This window comes from Arachis ipaensis, chromosome B10 (assembly GCF_059453495.1).
Source record: "Arachis ipaensis isolate K30076 ecotype BB chromosome B10, ASM5945349v1, whole genome shotgun sequence".
Lineage (NCBI taxonomy): Eukaryota > Viridiplantae > Streptophyta > Magnoliopsida > Fabales > Fabaceae > Arachis > Arachis ipaensis.
In genome coordinates, this window is record NC_142435.1 from 26,462,584 (window position 1) to 26,478,347 (window position 15,764).

General features: G+C 41.5%; 1 non-coding gene across 1 annotated transcript; it reads right to left on the reverse strand.

The window, feature by feature from the left end:
• Positions 1 to 2,429: 2,429 nt before the first annotated feature.
• On the reverse strand, positions 2,430 to 2,536 carry LOC148579473 (small nucleolar RNA R71). The gene has a single exon (XR_015896620.1). It is a non-coding gene; the product is annotated as a small nucleolar RNA R71 (small nucleolar RNA).
• Between the last annotated feature and the right edge of the window lie 13,228 nt (positions 2,537 to 15,764).

Genomic DNA, 15,764 nt, shown 5'->3' on the forward strand with positions numbered 1-15,764 from the left:
CTCAACTTTGTCACTAACGTTGGAGATGGCTAGCATAAGCCACGTTAGAAGCCACATTAACCTAGTTAACGTGGACTCTAACGTGGGAGCTAAGGGGCACATTGGAACGTTAGTGACATTGTTAAGTTTCACTAACGTTCTCGAAGGTTGGCAAGTCTACGTTACAAGAGCCACGTTAACTAAGTTAACGTGGACTCTAATGTTGGGAAGGGGGATGCTGCTCAATGTTATTGGGAAAGTTGAGTCCCAATAACGTGCGCGAAGGACAAAGGGGCAACGTTAGTGGCAACGTTTGTGCCACTAACGTTGAGGTTAACGTGGCTTTTACTTGGGGTAAGGAACGTTAGTAAAAAAGTTGAATGTCACTAACGTTCTCGAACCCATATTTTCACTAAACGTTGACACCACTAATGTCCTGAGCTAAAGTCTCTGCCCACTTCACACTTTCTCTCTGCAAGTAAAACCAAGCCCAATGAAGAAGATAACTGCTTCAAACTCAAGATCCAGAGGCCCAGACCCAAGACTTGAAGAAACAACTAGAAGAGTAGAAGAGTAGTATATATAGGAGTAGCTTTGAATTATTAAAGGGAGTTGGAAATTATAGGGAGCCTCTTGGCATAGAATTACTCTCTATATTTACTTTCTCTGCACTTCTAGTTTTCATCACGTATTCTCCATCTTTGTTTTCATTTTCCAGAGCTATGAACAACTAAACCCCTTTCATTGGGTTAGGGAGCTCTGTTGTAATTTGATGGATCAATACTAGTTTTCATTATTCTTCTTCTATCTTTTCTCTTGATTTTACTTGAAAGCTTTCGATCTTCATCCAATTGGGTAGTTATCTTGGAAAAGAAGCTATTCATACTTGGATCTCTTCTGAACCTTGAAAGAGGAATGAAGAGATCAAGCTAGAAATGCTTTCTCATGCCTGACCAAATTGGGTCTGGATGGATATGTGACTATAATCCTCTCAACACTTGGTTTGGGAAATGCATGTGGTATAATCAGTGACCATACTTCATCTCTTCTCATGAGCAATTGACCAAGGAATTGGCTATTGATCAAGATTTGAGAGATTGAATTACAAGAAATTGTAATTCAATCACTTAAGATTGCTAAGGAGATCAATGAGTGCATTGATTGAGGAAGAGATGAAAATGAAATTGATCCGGAGAATGCAACATCTCCTAAGCCCAATGAACTCCCCATTTCTGATCTTACCCATTCTCTTTAATTTCTGTTATTTACTTTTATGAGCAATTCCCCCATTCCCATTTACAATTCTGCAATTTACTTTCAGTCATTTACTTTCAGCTCTTTAATTCTAGCATTTACTTTTCTGTCAATTACCTTCCCGCCATTTTATTTTCTGCAATTCTCAACTCAAATTCTGGATTCACTCAACTAGAACATTCCTCTAATTAAAGTTTCTTGATCAATCAATCCTTGTGGGATTCGACCTCACTCTATTGTGAGTTTTTACTTGACGACAAATTCGGTACACTTGCCGAAGGAAATTTGTAGTGAGACAAGTTTTCCGTGCATCAAGTTTATGGCGCCGTTGCCGGGGATTGATTGTGCATCAAGAATGATTAGATCGGAGGATAACTAGATTGAGCATTTTATTTTTGTTTGATTTAAATTTCTATTTGAGTCATTTACTTTCTGTTTTAGTTAATTTCTTCCCTTCCCCCTTACTTTTTCTTTGTTATTTACTATTCATCTCACTAACCCACTAACTGTTTGATATATTGCATCACTCACACTAACAGTAATTCTGACAGATATACTTTCTGCACCTATTCTCTTTGCTTGTACTTGTTGGTTGTATGACAGGGAGAAGAAGTGGGGCTTCAACTTCCTTTGATTCTGAACCTGAGAGAACCTTCCTTAGACTAAGGAGGGAGGCAAGAGAAAAACGTGTAGTTGGTGCTGAAGAAGAGGAGGAATACTTTGAGGAATACTTTGAACCAAACATGGAAGAAAACATGGAAAACCATCATGAAGAAGAGGTTCACAACCATGGTAGAGGAGGTCGAGCAAATCACGCTGGAGAGGATAGAAGAGTTTTAGGCTCTTACATCAATCCAAACCCAGGAAACTGTGGAAGTAGCATTCAAAAGCCAACCATCCATGCCAACAATTTTGAACTGAAGCCACAACTCATCACCCTTGTTCAGAACAACTGTTCGTTCGGAGGGAGTGTCCAAGAGGACCCCAATCAACATTTAACCACCTTCCTGAGAATATGTGACACAGTGAAGTCTAATGGTGTTCATCCTGACGCCTATAGACTGCTCTTATTTCCATTCTCACTCAAGGATAAGGCAGCCAAGTGGCTGGAATCTTTTCCAAGGGAAAGCTTGACAACTTGGGAAGACGTGGTGAACAAATTCTTAGCAAGATTTTACCCTCCTCAACGAATCAATAGGCTGAGAGCTGAGGTCCAAACTTTCAGGCAACAAGATGGTGAGACTCTATATGAAGCATGGGAGAGATTTAAAGACCTAACAAGGAGGTGCCCACCAAATATGTTCAATGAATGGGTGCAGCTGCACATTTTCTATGAAGGGCTCTCTTATGAGTCAAAGAAGGCCGTGGACCATTCATCCGGAGGATCTTTGAACAAGAAGAAGACCATTGAGGAAGCCATAGATGTCATTGAAACAGTAGCAGAGAACGACTACTTCTATGCTTCCGAAAGAGGGAACACAAGAGGAGTAATGGAGCTAAACAATGTAGATGCTCTGTTGGCCCAAAACAAGCTCATTACCCAGCAGCTGGCTGACCTCACCAAGAAGATGGAGAGGAACCAAGTAGCAGCAATCTCCACTTCATCAACAACCCAAGAATGAGTGAACGAAGAAGCAGAGGGTAGTCAGGAGCAAGCCAACTACATTGGGAATTCACCTAGGCAAAACCATGATCCATACTCCAAGACCTACAACCCTAGATGGAGGAATCACCCAAACTTTGGGTGGGGAAATCAACAAGACCAAAGCCTTGATCAAAGACGCCCAAATCCAAACAATGCAGCCCACCAACACTTCACATCTAGACTATATCAACACCCCCATAACAACACCTCCCTACATTTATATCAAGGCCAAAATAACCCTACTCAGCCTGACCTATCATCATTTGATGAAAGAATCTCAAGGATTGAGAATCTACTTGAAGGCATAAGCAAGGAGATTCAAGACAACAAGGTGTTCAAGGAGGAAGTGCGAGCCAGTTTCAAGAACCAAGGAGACACAATCAAGAGGTTGGAATCTCAAGTGGGGTATCTCTCTGAGCAAATTCCCAAACCCACAGATGGATTTCCAAGTGACACAGAGAAGAATCCGAGAGGTGAAATAAAAAAGGTAAGATGGGAAGATTGCAAGATGGTCACTGTAAGTGATAAGGAGACTGAGGACAAGCCAAGCAAGCTGTCAAAATAACCTGAAGATACCTCGGCAGAGAAGGAGGAAAAAGAGTACCAAGAACCAAAAATCTCAAAACAGGAGCTGCTGAGACTCTATGCACCTTTTCCCCAGCTGCTCAATGGTGCTGTGGAGAAGAGAATATACTCAAGATTTCTGGACTTGTTTGCATCTCTGCATGTGAACATACAATTCATCAAGACTATCCAACAAATGCCTGCGTACATCAAGTATATGAAAGAGCTGCTTTCCAGGAAAAGCTCACTCAAGAGAGGGCAAACTATAGTAATGAACAAGGAGTGCAGTGCCCTCATTCAACCGCAGTTACCAACGAAAAAAAAATATCCAGGGAGTTTTCATGTCCCCTGTGCCATAGGGGAAACAATGTTTGATAGAGCACTCTGCGATTTGGGAGCAAGCATCAACTTAATGCCCTTATCCCTGGTGAAGAGGCTGCAAATCAATGAGTTATTGCCCACAGATGTAGTCATCAGGCTGGCTGACAAAACTCAAAAACAAGGAAGAGGGGTGGTGGAAAACGTGTTGTTAAAGGTGGGGAAATGCTTTCTTCCCACAGACTTTGTCATCTTGGACATGGAAGAGAGTCACACTTACCCAATCATATTGGAAAGACCATTCCTAGCTACAGCCAGAGCACTCATAGATGTGGAGCGAGGGAAGCTAATATTGAGGATCCATGATGAACGACTCAGCTTTAATGTCTTCAAACCTTCACAAGAAGCAGACCAAGAAAACAAAGAACCAAGGAATGATCATAATGAGATACTGACAGAGGAAACAAGCACTAAGGCACCACCAACACATCTGAGAACCCCACTGAATGATGAACAAGGCAAACAGCAATCGTCACAGCTCAAGGAGAAGCTGGAGGAACCTAAACCACCAGAGGCATGTGAAGACAACATCAAAATTCACTTAGAAGAAGAAGTCGCCAAGAGCAGGGCAGCATCAAAAGGGACAAAGAAGAAGGTACCAAGGGGGTGGAGGAACAAGAAGATCCCTACGGAAGGCTTCTCTCCAGGAGATAAAGTGATCTCAGCTTACTTCCCAGATATCCCCCCTAATCTCCCCACTGTACCATCTCAGTTACCTAAGGTCTTCACTATCAACAGAGTTCTCTCCTTGGAACATGTAGAGATCATTGATACAACCAATGGATATAAGTCCAAGGCAAGAGGGAAGGACTTGAAGCATTATCAACCTCCCTGATGAAGGAGAAACGTCAAGCTAGTGACGCTAAAGAAGCGCTTCATGGGAGGCAACCCATGTTTTATTAGCTTTTACTAGTGAATAAGTCAATATTCATGAATTCCAACCCAAACTTGGTGAAGTCCTCATATTGCAGTATATAGTGAAGAACAAGTTTGGTGTTCAAAGCGTACCAAGAAAGCATGAATGCAACAGAGAGCATGCTAGTCTTGGAGCTTTGAACAGAACTTTTCATCACAGTGCTCCAAACTAAGTTTGGTGTCACCCCATGGTGCCACCAATGTGCATATAAGGATACACAGTTAGTTCGTTAGTTGGAGTTCATGAATAAGCAAAATCTTTTCTTCTCTTTATCATTCTAGCCGAAAAGTTTAAAAACTTTTTATGATATTGATTTTTCTTATTTTATTTTTTTATAGGGAAAAGAAAAGGAGCATTGAAAGAGATAGATTGGACAATTAAAGGAAGAAGGTTCGGACACCACAAAAGGAAGGACTATACACTTGTTCTAAAAAGGGAAGTCATTGGAAAATATTGCCATGCAACATTGAAAAAAATGGGACCCTTGGAGACCGAGCAATCTCATTCATAAAGTGATGATCCTTGTCTTTTCTACATGCACAACCCCAACCGTCCATCAAACAACCACTCCATCAATCCACACCCTCCATTCACTCACAACCTCTCTATATAAGTGATCCTTGTTCCGTACCCCACTCTTCACACCTCTCCATTTCGGGTTCCCCTTCACTCCCTTCATTGCACTCAACCCTAAACACCAAAAGTCTCCACACCCCTGCTAACTTCACGCATTAACCTTCATTCATGGCATCTTCGAGCTCTAAAAGAAGGAAGGGAAAGGAACCTATGGAGCAACACCCATATGATGAAAAGAGATTTAGAAGCTTGCACCATGCATTGCAATACGGATGGATGGTGGATAAGGAAATCATTTATGAGCTAAAATTTCAAGTGAGGAAAAATGAGTGTCCCGAAATCACAAAGAAGGTGGAAAAGAGAAGGTGGGAGCTCCTCACTGATCCGGTTATTAGGGTGAATGCAAATCTTATAAGAGAGTTTTATGCAAATGCGGTCTGATATGATAAGGCAGATGAGTCATATACAAGCTTTGTGAGAGGAAAGATTGTGGATTTTGGTCCCATGAGTGTCATGAGGGCATTAAAGCTGCGGTCCATACCGTTTGAAGAAGAGAGTCATCATTCAAGAATGGACAACAACCCTGATCATGACCAGATTGTGCAAGACATTTGTGTACCAGGAGCTGACTGGGAAAGATATGCAGATAGGAGACCAAGGTTCATCAAAAGAGCAGATCTCACTCCGGAAGCAAAAGGGTGGTTCGAAATTGTAAGGAGGTCCATCCTCCCAGCAGCAAACAACTCGGAGGTGAATCTCAAGAGAGCCACACTGGTGCACTGTATACTCAAAGGCGGAGAGATCAAGGTTCATGAACTCATAGCAGAAGGGATTAGAAAAATGGCAGAGAAAAGTGACTCAAGGGGAACGTTAGGTTACCCCAGCACTATCTACCGACTGTGCAAGAAAGCTGGGGTGGTGTTTGAAGATGAAGATCCCGTGTGGATAAAAGAAGGCATTCCAATAACCGTTCAACGAATGCATGCCACTGCATCCCCCCTGCCTCAACGGAAGCAAAGGAAGAGGGCAGCCCCTCAAGTAGTAGAAGGACAAGCCGTAGAAGGGCAAGCACCAGCCACCTTGGATATGCACCAATTGCAGGAGGCCATTGGTGGACTATCTCGACAATATTTGGAAAGCCAAGGAGCACAGAGAGAACTTCAACTACAGATGATGGGGCAGCAAGAGGAGTCATTCTCAAGATGGATGACTCAACAAGCGGATTGGCAAAAGCAAATGATGGATCAACAACTGAGTCAAGGACAACAATGGAGTGAAACATTCCACAGGATGGAACAAAGGCAAAATGAGCAACAAGAATCCATCCAGAGGATAATCAACATCCAAGCACATCAAGGTGCACATATACATGAGATGCATCGAAGACGGATAGAACAGGCAGAACTATTGGACGAGCAAAGGGCATTCGCAGAAGGAGTTTACATGAGCGAGACTGGGCATCATATAAATACTCAAGCCAGGCTCGGTTACTTGGTAGGACAGCTGCCTATATTGCATCCAGGAATCACAAGGTATGAAGAAATGAGGGATGAATTAGCACGAGAAGAAAGACAAAGGGTGGAAGAGAGTCATGAATCAGTGAGGAAGGCACTTGAGGATTGGAAGCAAGCAAGATTGGCACGGATGAGAGGGAATGCAAGAGGACACAAAGAAGACAAACAAGGAGGAAAGCATGGGCATCCACAAGAGTAAAAGGTGGTGAAGTTCCTTCTTTGGTCCATCTTTTTCTATGTTTTAAATAAGGAAGATCTTGTATGAAATAGAACATGCTTCCATGTTAGTTGAACTTTTTAAATTTTGTCTTTAAAGTTTCTTTCCGAGAAGGTCTCTGTGTGCTAGTCTCTATGTCACTACATCTTTACTTTGCTTACTTGTATGTTTGTCCCTTTAAATCAAAATAAAAAGAGAATGAGTGTTTTAAAGACCAGAGAGGAGTTCATACTATGGAGTAAGTTCCTGAGTTTGTGGTGTGGTCATAAGTTAGCTAAGTTGGTTCAACCACAAAGGTGGGAAGACAACTATCTGTCATGAATACTATGCTTGAGACACACCCCATGAGACTAGATGAATAAGAAGATCCTAATAAGAAAAAGGGAAAGAACAATCAAAGTTGAGGAATAAAAGAAAAATAGTAAGCAATAAGGCTAGGCACCAATGGTTTTAATCTTGAGATATGTGTCTGTGGTGCTCCTGTGTGAGGGATCTACTTGGATGAATAAGCTCTTAGGAGTGCCTTATCACTTGGTAACTTGGGTTAACTAACTCGGAATTATCAGCTGAAAGTCCACTATCAAGAGTAACCCTCACTACAAAGCATTTAGTAACCCAAAGAGGTGCTGGACACCAAGGTCTCAAGAAAAGAAAAATAAATAAACTATATGCCTGTGGTGTGTATGTATGGGGGAGAGACTTGAGCAAGTAAGTCCTTAGGGGTGCTTCAACACCTAGCACCTTGAACCAACTGGTTCGGGAGTGTTGGCTGAAAGCTTATTTTAAAGAGTTGCCCCCTCACAGAACACTTAGCCTAAGAACACAAATAAGCCCTGAAATAACAACAAAAGGATCAATGAATAAAAGTCTCATGGGATGCAATCACAGTGAGTATTCTAGGACATGATAAAGGTCTGAAAGTCAGGAATGAACCTAAGTTGCTATGCATGAAACCACCATAAAACCAGGGACATGACTTCTACAAGAATGACTCATTTCTCTTAGCATTCCTTTCATCATTCTCTTGTTCCAGTACTTGCTTAGGGATAAGCAAGCTTTAAGTTTGGTGTTGTGATGCCAGGGCATTTTGGCCAGTTTCACTGACCTTTTCTTTACTGTTTTTAGCGTAGTTTCATGCATTTCCTTAGGAAATAAGCTAGTTTTGGGTAGATATTCACTTACATCTTGATTCAAGCATACATTGTGCACTTTACATGATTTCATGAGGATTTTGCATGAATTTAAGGATAAATTAGATGTTGCATTTCCCATGACTTAGACTAGAACTTTGATGCACTTTATTGCTTGATTTCAGGACAAAGGAAGCAAAGAAGAACCACATTAGTGGGTTGATAAACCACTATTTTATGGTTTATATTGTGTTTAATTGTGTGGTTTTGTCATGATCCTTGCCCACTTATTCATCAATTTAGCATGCATTTAGATTTCCTTCCTAAATTCAGTACATGTTTGAAAATTGCTTCCTAGAGACTTTAATTATTTACTTTTAATTCTCCTTTATTCCATTCGATACCGTGATCTGTGTGTCAAGTGTTTCAGGTCTTATAGGGCATGAATGAGATGGAGATTGGAGAGGAAGCTAGCAAAAATGGAAGGAACACAAGAATTTGAGGAGATAACCAGCGAGAAGTGACGCGGTCGCATGGCTCACGCGACCGCGCGAAGGAGCACAAATCGCATGGCTCACGCGACCGCGTGAAGGAGCACAAATCGCAGCGACGCGGTCACATGGCTTGCGCGGCCGCACGGATTGGAAAGCGCAAACGACGCGGTAGCGTGGACGACGCGAACGCGTGGAAAGGAAAAAAAGCGCAAGCGACGCGATCGCATGGACGACGCGATCGCGTGACATGTGCGATCTGCATAATCTGCAGAATTCGATGGAGGCGATTTTGGACCTTATTTCGGCCCAGTTTTCGGCCCGGAACAGCAGACTAGAGTCAGAGAATATGCAGAAACAACACACACATTCATTCAGTAGTTTTAGATCTAGTTTTCCACTCTCTTAGGTTTTTCTCTCTAGTTTTTAGGATTTTAATTTTTAATTGATCTTAGCATTGGAACATTGAGAAGAGTTATTTCCTCATCAAGACTTCATCACTCTAGTTTGTTCTCTTAACTTGGTTTTATTCTTCCATGTTCTTTGTTATGTTCAATTTTGTCATTCAGATACTTTTATGATTAATTAATGCAAGGATTACTTCTCTTTAATTTAATTTCAATTCCAATAATCATGTCTTCTTTTAATTCCCTTTTATGTGCCATGGATTCTTTATTTACAATGCGTGAGTAGTTTCATTACTTGATAGGGAGTTGATTAAAAGGAATTCTTGAGTTGGAAGGATTGAAGGAGAAATTTATAGTTGGGTTAAATGTTGGATTGCTATCCTGTCACCAATGCCAATCCCTTTGAACTAAGTGGGTTGTAACTCGTGAATAGATTTGGCAGTCCAACTCGTTTGACTTTCCCTTACCTAGTAAAGGATAACCAAACAGAGTAACCGTTAATTATAAATCAATCTTAAAAATCACTCCATCAATGATAGAGATTCTAACTAATCAATTCCCAGTCAAGGCTTTTATTTATATTATTTAAAATTCCTCAATTTAAATTCCAATTTACTTAGCTCAACTTCTTGGAACACCTGATTAATAAAACAGCACACTTTTCTGCAACTCGTTGGGAGACGACCTGAGACTTAAAACTCCCAGTAATTTTAATTTAAATTCTCTGTGACATATTTCTAAATTGATAGGCATAGTTTCGGTGAGTTAAGAACTATACTCGCAACGTAACCATTTTAATAAATTTTTAATTCACCAGCTTCTGCTTCCCATCATGGCTACGTTAGTTACACTAACGTTAACACTAGCGTGGAATGGGAGTAACTTGCAAAGTTAATGAGAAAAGTGATTGCCAATAACGCTCTCGAAGCCATCATTGCCCACGTTAAGAGTCACGTTAACTAAGTTAACGTGAACTCTAACGTGGAAGTAAAGAAATGGAGCCAACGTTAGTGACACTTAACATTATCACTAACGTTGGACCAAGATCATGAGTGGCCACGTTAGAGTCCACGTTAACTTAGTTAACGTGGCCTCTAACGTTAAGAAGAAAGGGGGGAAGCCAACGTTAGTGACATCTAACATTATCACTAACGTTGGCCAAGTCACACTAGGCCACGTTAACTCCCACGTTAACCTAGTTAACGTGGAAGCTAACGTGAGGAAGGGAGGTGACGCCAACGTTAGTGACACCCAACATTGTCACTAACGTTGGAAGGAGCCCACACATGCCACCATGAGCCACGTTAACTCCCACAAGCTAACGTGGATAAGGGAATGTTGAACCAACGTTAGTGACACTCAACTTTGTCACTAACGTTGGAGATGGCTAGCATAAGCCACGTTAGAAGCCACGTTAACCTAGTTAACGTGGACTCTAACGTGGGAGCTAAGGGGCACATTGGAACGTTAGTGACAATGTTAAGTGTCACTAACGTTCTAGAAGGTTGGCAAGCCTACGTTACAAGAGCCACGTTAACTAAGTTAACGTGGACTCTAACATTGGGAAGGGGGATGCTGCTCAACGTTATTGGGAAAGTTGAGTCCCAATAACGTGCGCGAAGGACAAAGGGGCAACGTTAGTGGCAACGTTTGTGCCACTAACGTTGAGGTTAATGTGGCTTTTACTTGGGGTAAGGAACGTTAGTAAAAAAGTTGAATGTCACTAACGTTCTCGAACCCATATTTTCACTAAACGTTGACACCACTAACGTCCTGAGCTAAAGTCTCTGCCCACTTCACACTTTCTCTCTGCAAGTAAAACCAAGCCCAATGAAGAAGATAACTGCTTCAAACTCAAGATCCAGAGGCCCAGACCCAAGACTTGAAGAAACAACTAGAAGAGTAGAAGAGTAGTATATATAGGAGTAGTTTTGAATTATTAAAGGGAGTTGGAAATTATAGGGAGCCTCTTGGCATAGAATTACTCTATGTATTTACTTTCTCTGCACTTCTAGTTTTCATCATGTATTCTCCATCTTTGTTTTCATTTTCCAGAGCTATGAACAACTAAACCCCTTTCATTGGGTTAGGGAGCTCTGTTGTAATTTGATGGATTAATACTAGTTTTCATTATTCTTCTTCTATCTTTTCTCTTGATTTTACTTGAAAGCTTTCGATCTTCATCCAATTGGGTAGTTATCTTGGAAAAGAAGCTATTCATACTTGGATCTCTTCTGAACCTTGAAAGAGGAATGAAGAGATCAAGCTAGAAATGCTTTCTCTTGCTGGACCAAATTGGGTTTGGATGGATATGTGACTATAATCCTCTCAACACTTGGTTTGGGAAATGCATGTGGTATAATCAGTGACCATACTTCATCTCTTCTCATGAGCAATTGACCAAGGAATTGGCTATTGATCAAGATTTGAGAGATTGAATTACAAGAAATTGTAATTCAATCACTTAAGATTACCAAGGAGATCAATGAGTGCATTGATTGAGGAAGAGATGAAAATGAAATTGATCCGGAGAATGCAACATCTCCTAAGCCCAATGAACTCCCCATTTCTGATCTTACCCATTCTCTTTAATATCTATTATTTACTTTTATGAGCAATTCCCCCATTCCCATTTACAATTCTGCAATTTACTTTCAGTCATTTACTTTCAGCTCTTTAATTCTAGCATTTACTTTTCTGTCAATTACCTTCCCGCCATTTTATTTTCTGCAATTCTCAACTCAAATTCTGGATTCGCTCAACTAGAACATTCCTCTAATTAAAGTTGCTTGATCAATCAATCCTTGTGGGATTCGACCTCACTCTATTGTGAGTTTTTACTTGACGACAAATTCGGTACACTTGCCGAAGGAAATTTTTTGTGAGACAAGTTTTCCGTGCATCACACGCGGCCGCGTGAGTGATGCAGTCGCGTGGGAGGCCAATGTTTCCACTCGACGCGGACGCGTCGGCGTCGCGGTCGCGTGGGGTGATTTGTACCACGGGCACGCCTCCAGCCACGCTCTCGCGTGACTCTCTGTTCGTTTTATTATTTTCTCCAATCACCTGCGACGCGGACGTGTCAATGAGGCGGTCGCGTCGCGTAAATTTTTTTTTTTAATAAAAGTATGTAAATGCAGATGCACGAAATGTACTAATAAAGAGAAGAGTTATTGAATAGGAAAACTAAGAATAAAGAAAAGAACGATCATACCATGGTGGGTTGTCTCCCACCTAGCACTTTGCTTTAACGTCTGTAAGTTGGACGCTCCACTAGCTCAGTCTTCGGCTATGTGGGGATCTTCCAAGAGGAAGATCTCGAGCTCCTTGTTTTTCTTCATCCTCTCTCCATGGTACAGCTTTAAACGATGTCTATTGACTTTGATAAGTTCAGAGCTGGAAGGATGACTTAGGTGAAAAACTCCGTACGGTTCGGCCTTCTCGACTCTGTATGGACCTTCCCATCTTGATCTCAACTTGCCTGGCATGAGCCGCAGTCGAGATTTGTAAAGGAGGACTGAATCCCCAGGTTGGAACTCTTTTCTCTTGATGTGCTGATCATGTACAGCCTTCATCTTCTCCTTGTATAGTCTTAAGTTCTCATAAGCTTCTAGGCGAAGGCTTTCCAGTTCTTGCAATTGCAACTTCCTTTCAGCTCCGGCTTTCTCAATTCCCATGTTGCACTCCTTTACTGCCCAAAAGGCTTTGTGCTCTACTTCAACAGGGAAATGACAAGCTTTTCCATAAACTAAGTGGAAAGGAATCATCCCAATAGGTGTTTTGTATGCTGTTCTGTATGCCCAGAGTGCATCTTGTAGCCTGATGCTCCAGTCTCTTCTATGAGGTTTGACTATCTTCTGTAAGATACGCTTTATCTCTCTGTTTGACACCTTGGCTTGCCCATTAGTCTGAGGATGGTAGGCTGTTGCAACCTTATGAATTATCCCATGCTTCTTCATTTATCCTGTTAGTCTCCTGTTACAAAAATAGGTGCCTTGATCGCTCACGATTGCTCGTGGTGATCCAAAGCGACAAATAATGTGGTTTCTCACAAAGGAAACAACAGTGTGTTAGCATGATCAGTGCGGGTAGGAATTGCTTCCACCCATTTGGAAACGTAATCCACAGCTAACAATATATAAAAATAACCATTAGAATTTGGAAATGGACACATGATGTCAATGCCCCAAACATCAAAAATTTCACAGAAAAGCATAATTTGTTGAGGCATCTCATCCCTCTTGGATATATTACCAAATTTTTGGCATGGAAAACAAGATCTACAAAATTCAGCAGTGTCTCTAAAAACATTAGGCCACCAGAATCCACAGTCTAAGATTTTTCTAGCTGTTCTTTGAGGGCCAAAATGTCCTCCACTCTCAGATGAGTGACAGGCCTCTAAGATGGACTGGAATTCTGATTGAGGCACACACCGTCTAATTACCTGGTCAGTGCCACATCTCTATAAATATGGGTCATCCCATATATAATATTTAGACTCGCTTTTCAGCTTGTCTCTTTGATGCTTAGAAAAGTTTGGAGGGGAGGTGCGGCTAACTAGATAATTAGCTACAGGTGCATACCAAGGGACTACCTCAGATACTGCTTGCAGGTTATCAAATGGGAAATTATCAGCTATAGGAATGGGGTCATCTTTAATGTGCTCAAGCCGACTCAAGTGGTCTGCCACTAAATTCTGGTTACCACTCCTATCCTTAATTTCTAAATCAAATTCTTGTAATGGCAGTATCCAATGTATAAGCCTTGGTTTGGACTCCTTTTTAGCTAATAGATACTTTAGAGCTGCGTGGTCTGAGTACACTACTACCTTCGTACCAAGTAAATAGGCTCGAAATTTATCCAGAGCAAAAACAATAGCAAGAAGCTCTTTTTCAGTAGTAGTGTAATTGGACTGAGCGGCATCTAAAGTTTTAGACGCTAAGCAATAACAAAGGGGTCCTTACCTTCACGCTGAGCCAGTGCTGCTCCTACTGCATGGTTGGAGGCGTCGCACGTTATTTAAAATGGCTGGCTCCAGTCTGGTCCTCTCACAATTGGAGCTTGAGTCAGGGTGGTCTTCAGCTTATCAAACGCTTGTTTGCAATCCTCACTGAACTCGAACTCAATATCCTTCTGCAGTAGTCTGGATAAGGGAAGTGCTACCTTACTGAAGTCCTTAATGAATCTCCTGTAAAAACCTGCATGGCCAAGGAACGAACGGACTTCCCTCACAGAGGAGTGGTAAGGTAAACTAGAAATAACATCCACCTTTGCTGGATCTACAGAAATGCCACTATTAGACACAACATGTCCTAGTACAATACCTTGTTTTACCATAAAGTGACATTTTTCAAAATTTAATACTAGGTTTGTATTGACACATCTATCTAATACTCTAGATAATCCATCTAAGCAAAGGCTAAAGGAATCGCCATATACACTAAAATCATCCATAAAAACTTCCATACAGTCCTCAATAAGATCAGAGAAAAGACTCATCATGCACCTTTGGAAGGTAGCTGGTGCATTGCACAAGCCAAAAGGCATTCTCTTGTAAGCATAAGTCCCAAAAGGACATGTAAAAGTGGTCTTTTCCTGATCTTCAGGAGCTATATGAATCTGGAAATAACCTGTATAACCATCTAAAAAACAACAATGTGATTTATCTGACAGGCGATCCAGCATTTGATCAATGAATGGAAGAGGATAGTGATCCTTACGAATGGCCTGGTTGAGGCATCTGTAGTCAATGCAGACCCTCCAGGCGTTCTGAACTCTGGTTGCCATGAGATCTCCATGCTCATTCTTCACTGTAGTGATTCTAGACTCTTTGGGCACCACTTGTACTGGGCTTACCCATTCACTGTCTGAAATGGGGTAGATGATATCTGCCTCCAGTAGTCTGGTCACTTCCTTCTTGACAACCTCTAAGATAGTGGGGTTTAGTCTTCTCTGGGGTTGACGGATAGGTCTTGCTCCCTCTTCTAAAAATATCCTATGCTCACAGACTTGAGGGTTGATGCCTACTATGTCTGCCAAACTCCTACCAATTGCCTTCTTGTGCCTCCTCAACACACTAAGTAACTGCTCTTCCTGTTGAGAAGTGAGTTCCCTTGCAATGATAACTGGAAACTTCTGCTCGTCTTCAAGGTAAGCATATTTGAGGTGTAGAGGAAAGGGTTTTAATTCTAACTTCTGATCATGGTCAGGCTCTGGGTTGTCTGGAGCTGGTAACAATGGTAAAGCATTGTCATTGTCCTCTAAGAATGTCCCCACAATTGGACCTTGTCCTATGTACTTCTCTTCAAATTCCTCCTGGTGAACCTCAGCCACGGTTTCATCTATGATGTCACACTGGAGGATAGAATGATCCTCCGGAGGATGCTTCATAACTCCATTTAGATTGAAGATTACTACTCGGCCATCTATTTCAAAAGAGTATGTTCTTGAAAAAGCATCTAATTTGAACTTCGAGGTCTTCAGGATTGGTCTTTTGAGTAGGATTGATGATGGCTTCTCTGAGTCATTTTGGAGCATCTCCAGGATATAAAAATCAATGGGAAATTTAAGCCCCTTAATGCCTACTAATACATCTTCAGCAACTCCAGCCACTGTAATAATGCTTTTATCTGCTAACACAAAACGAGCTGGCGACCTTTTTAAGGGAGGGAGCCTCAAAATATCATATATAGA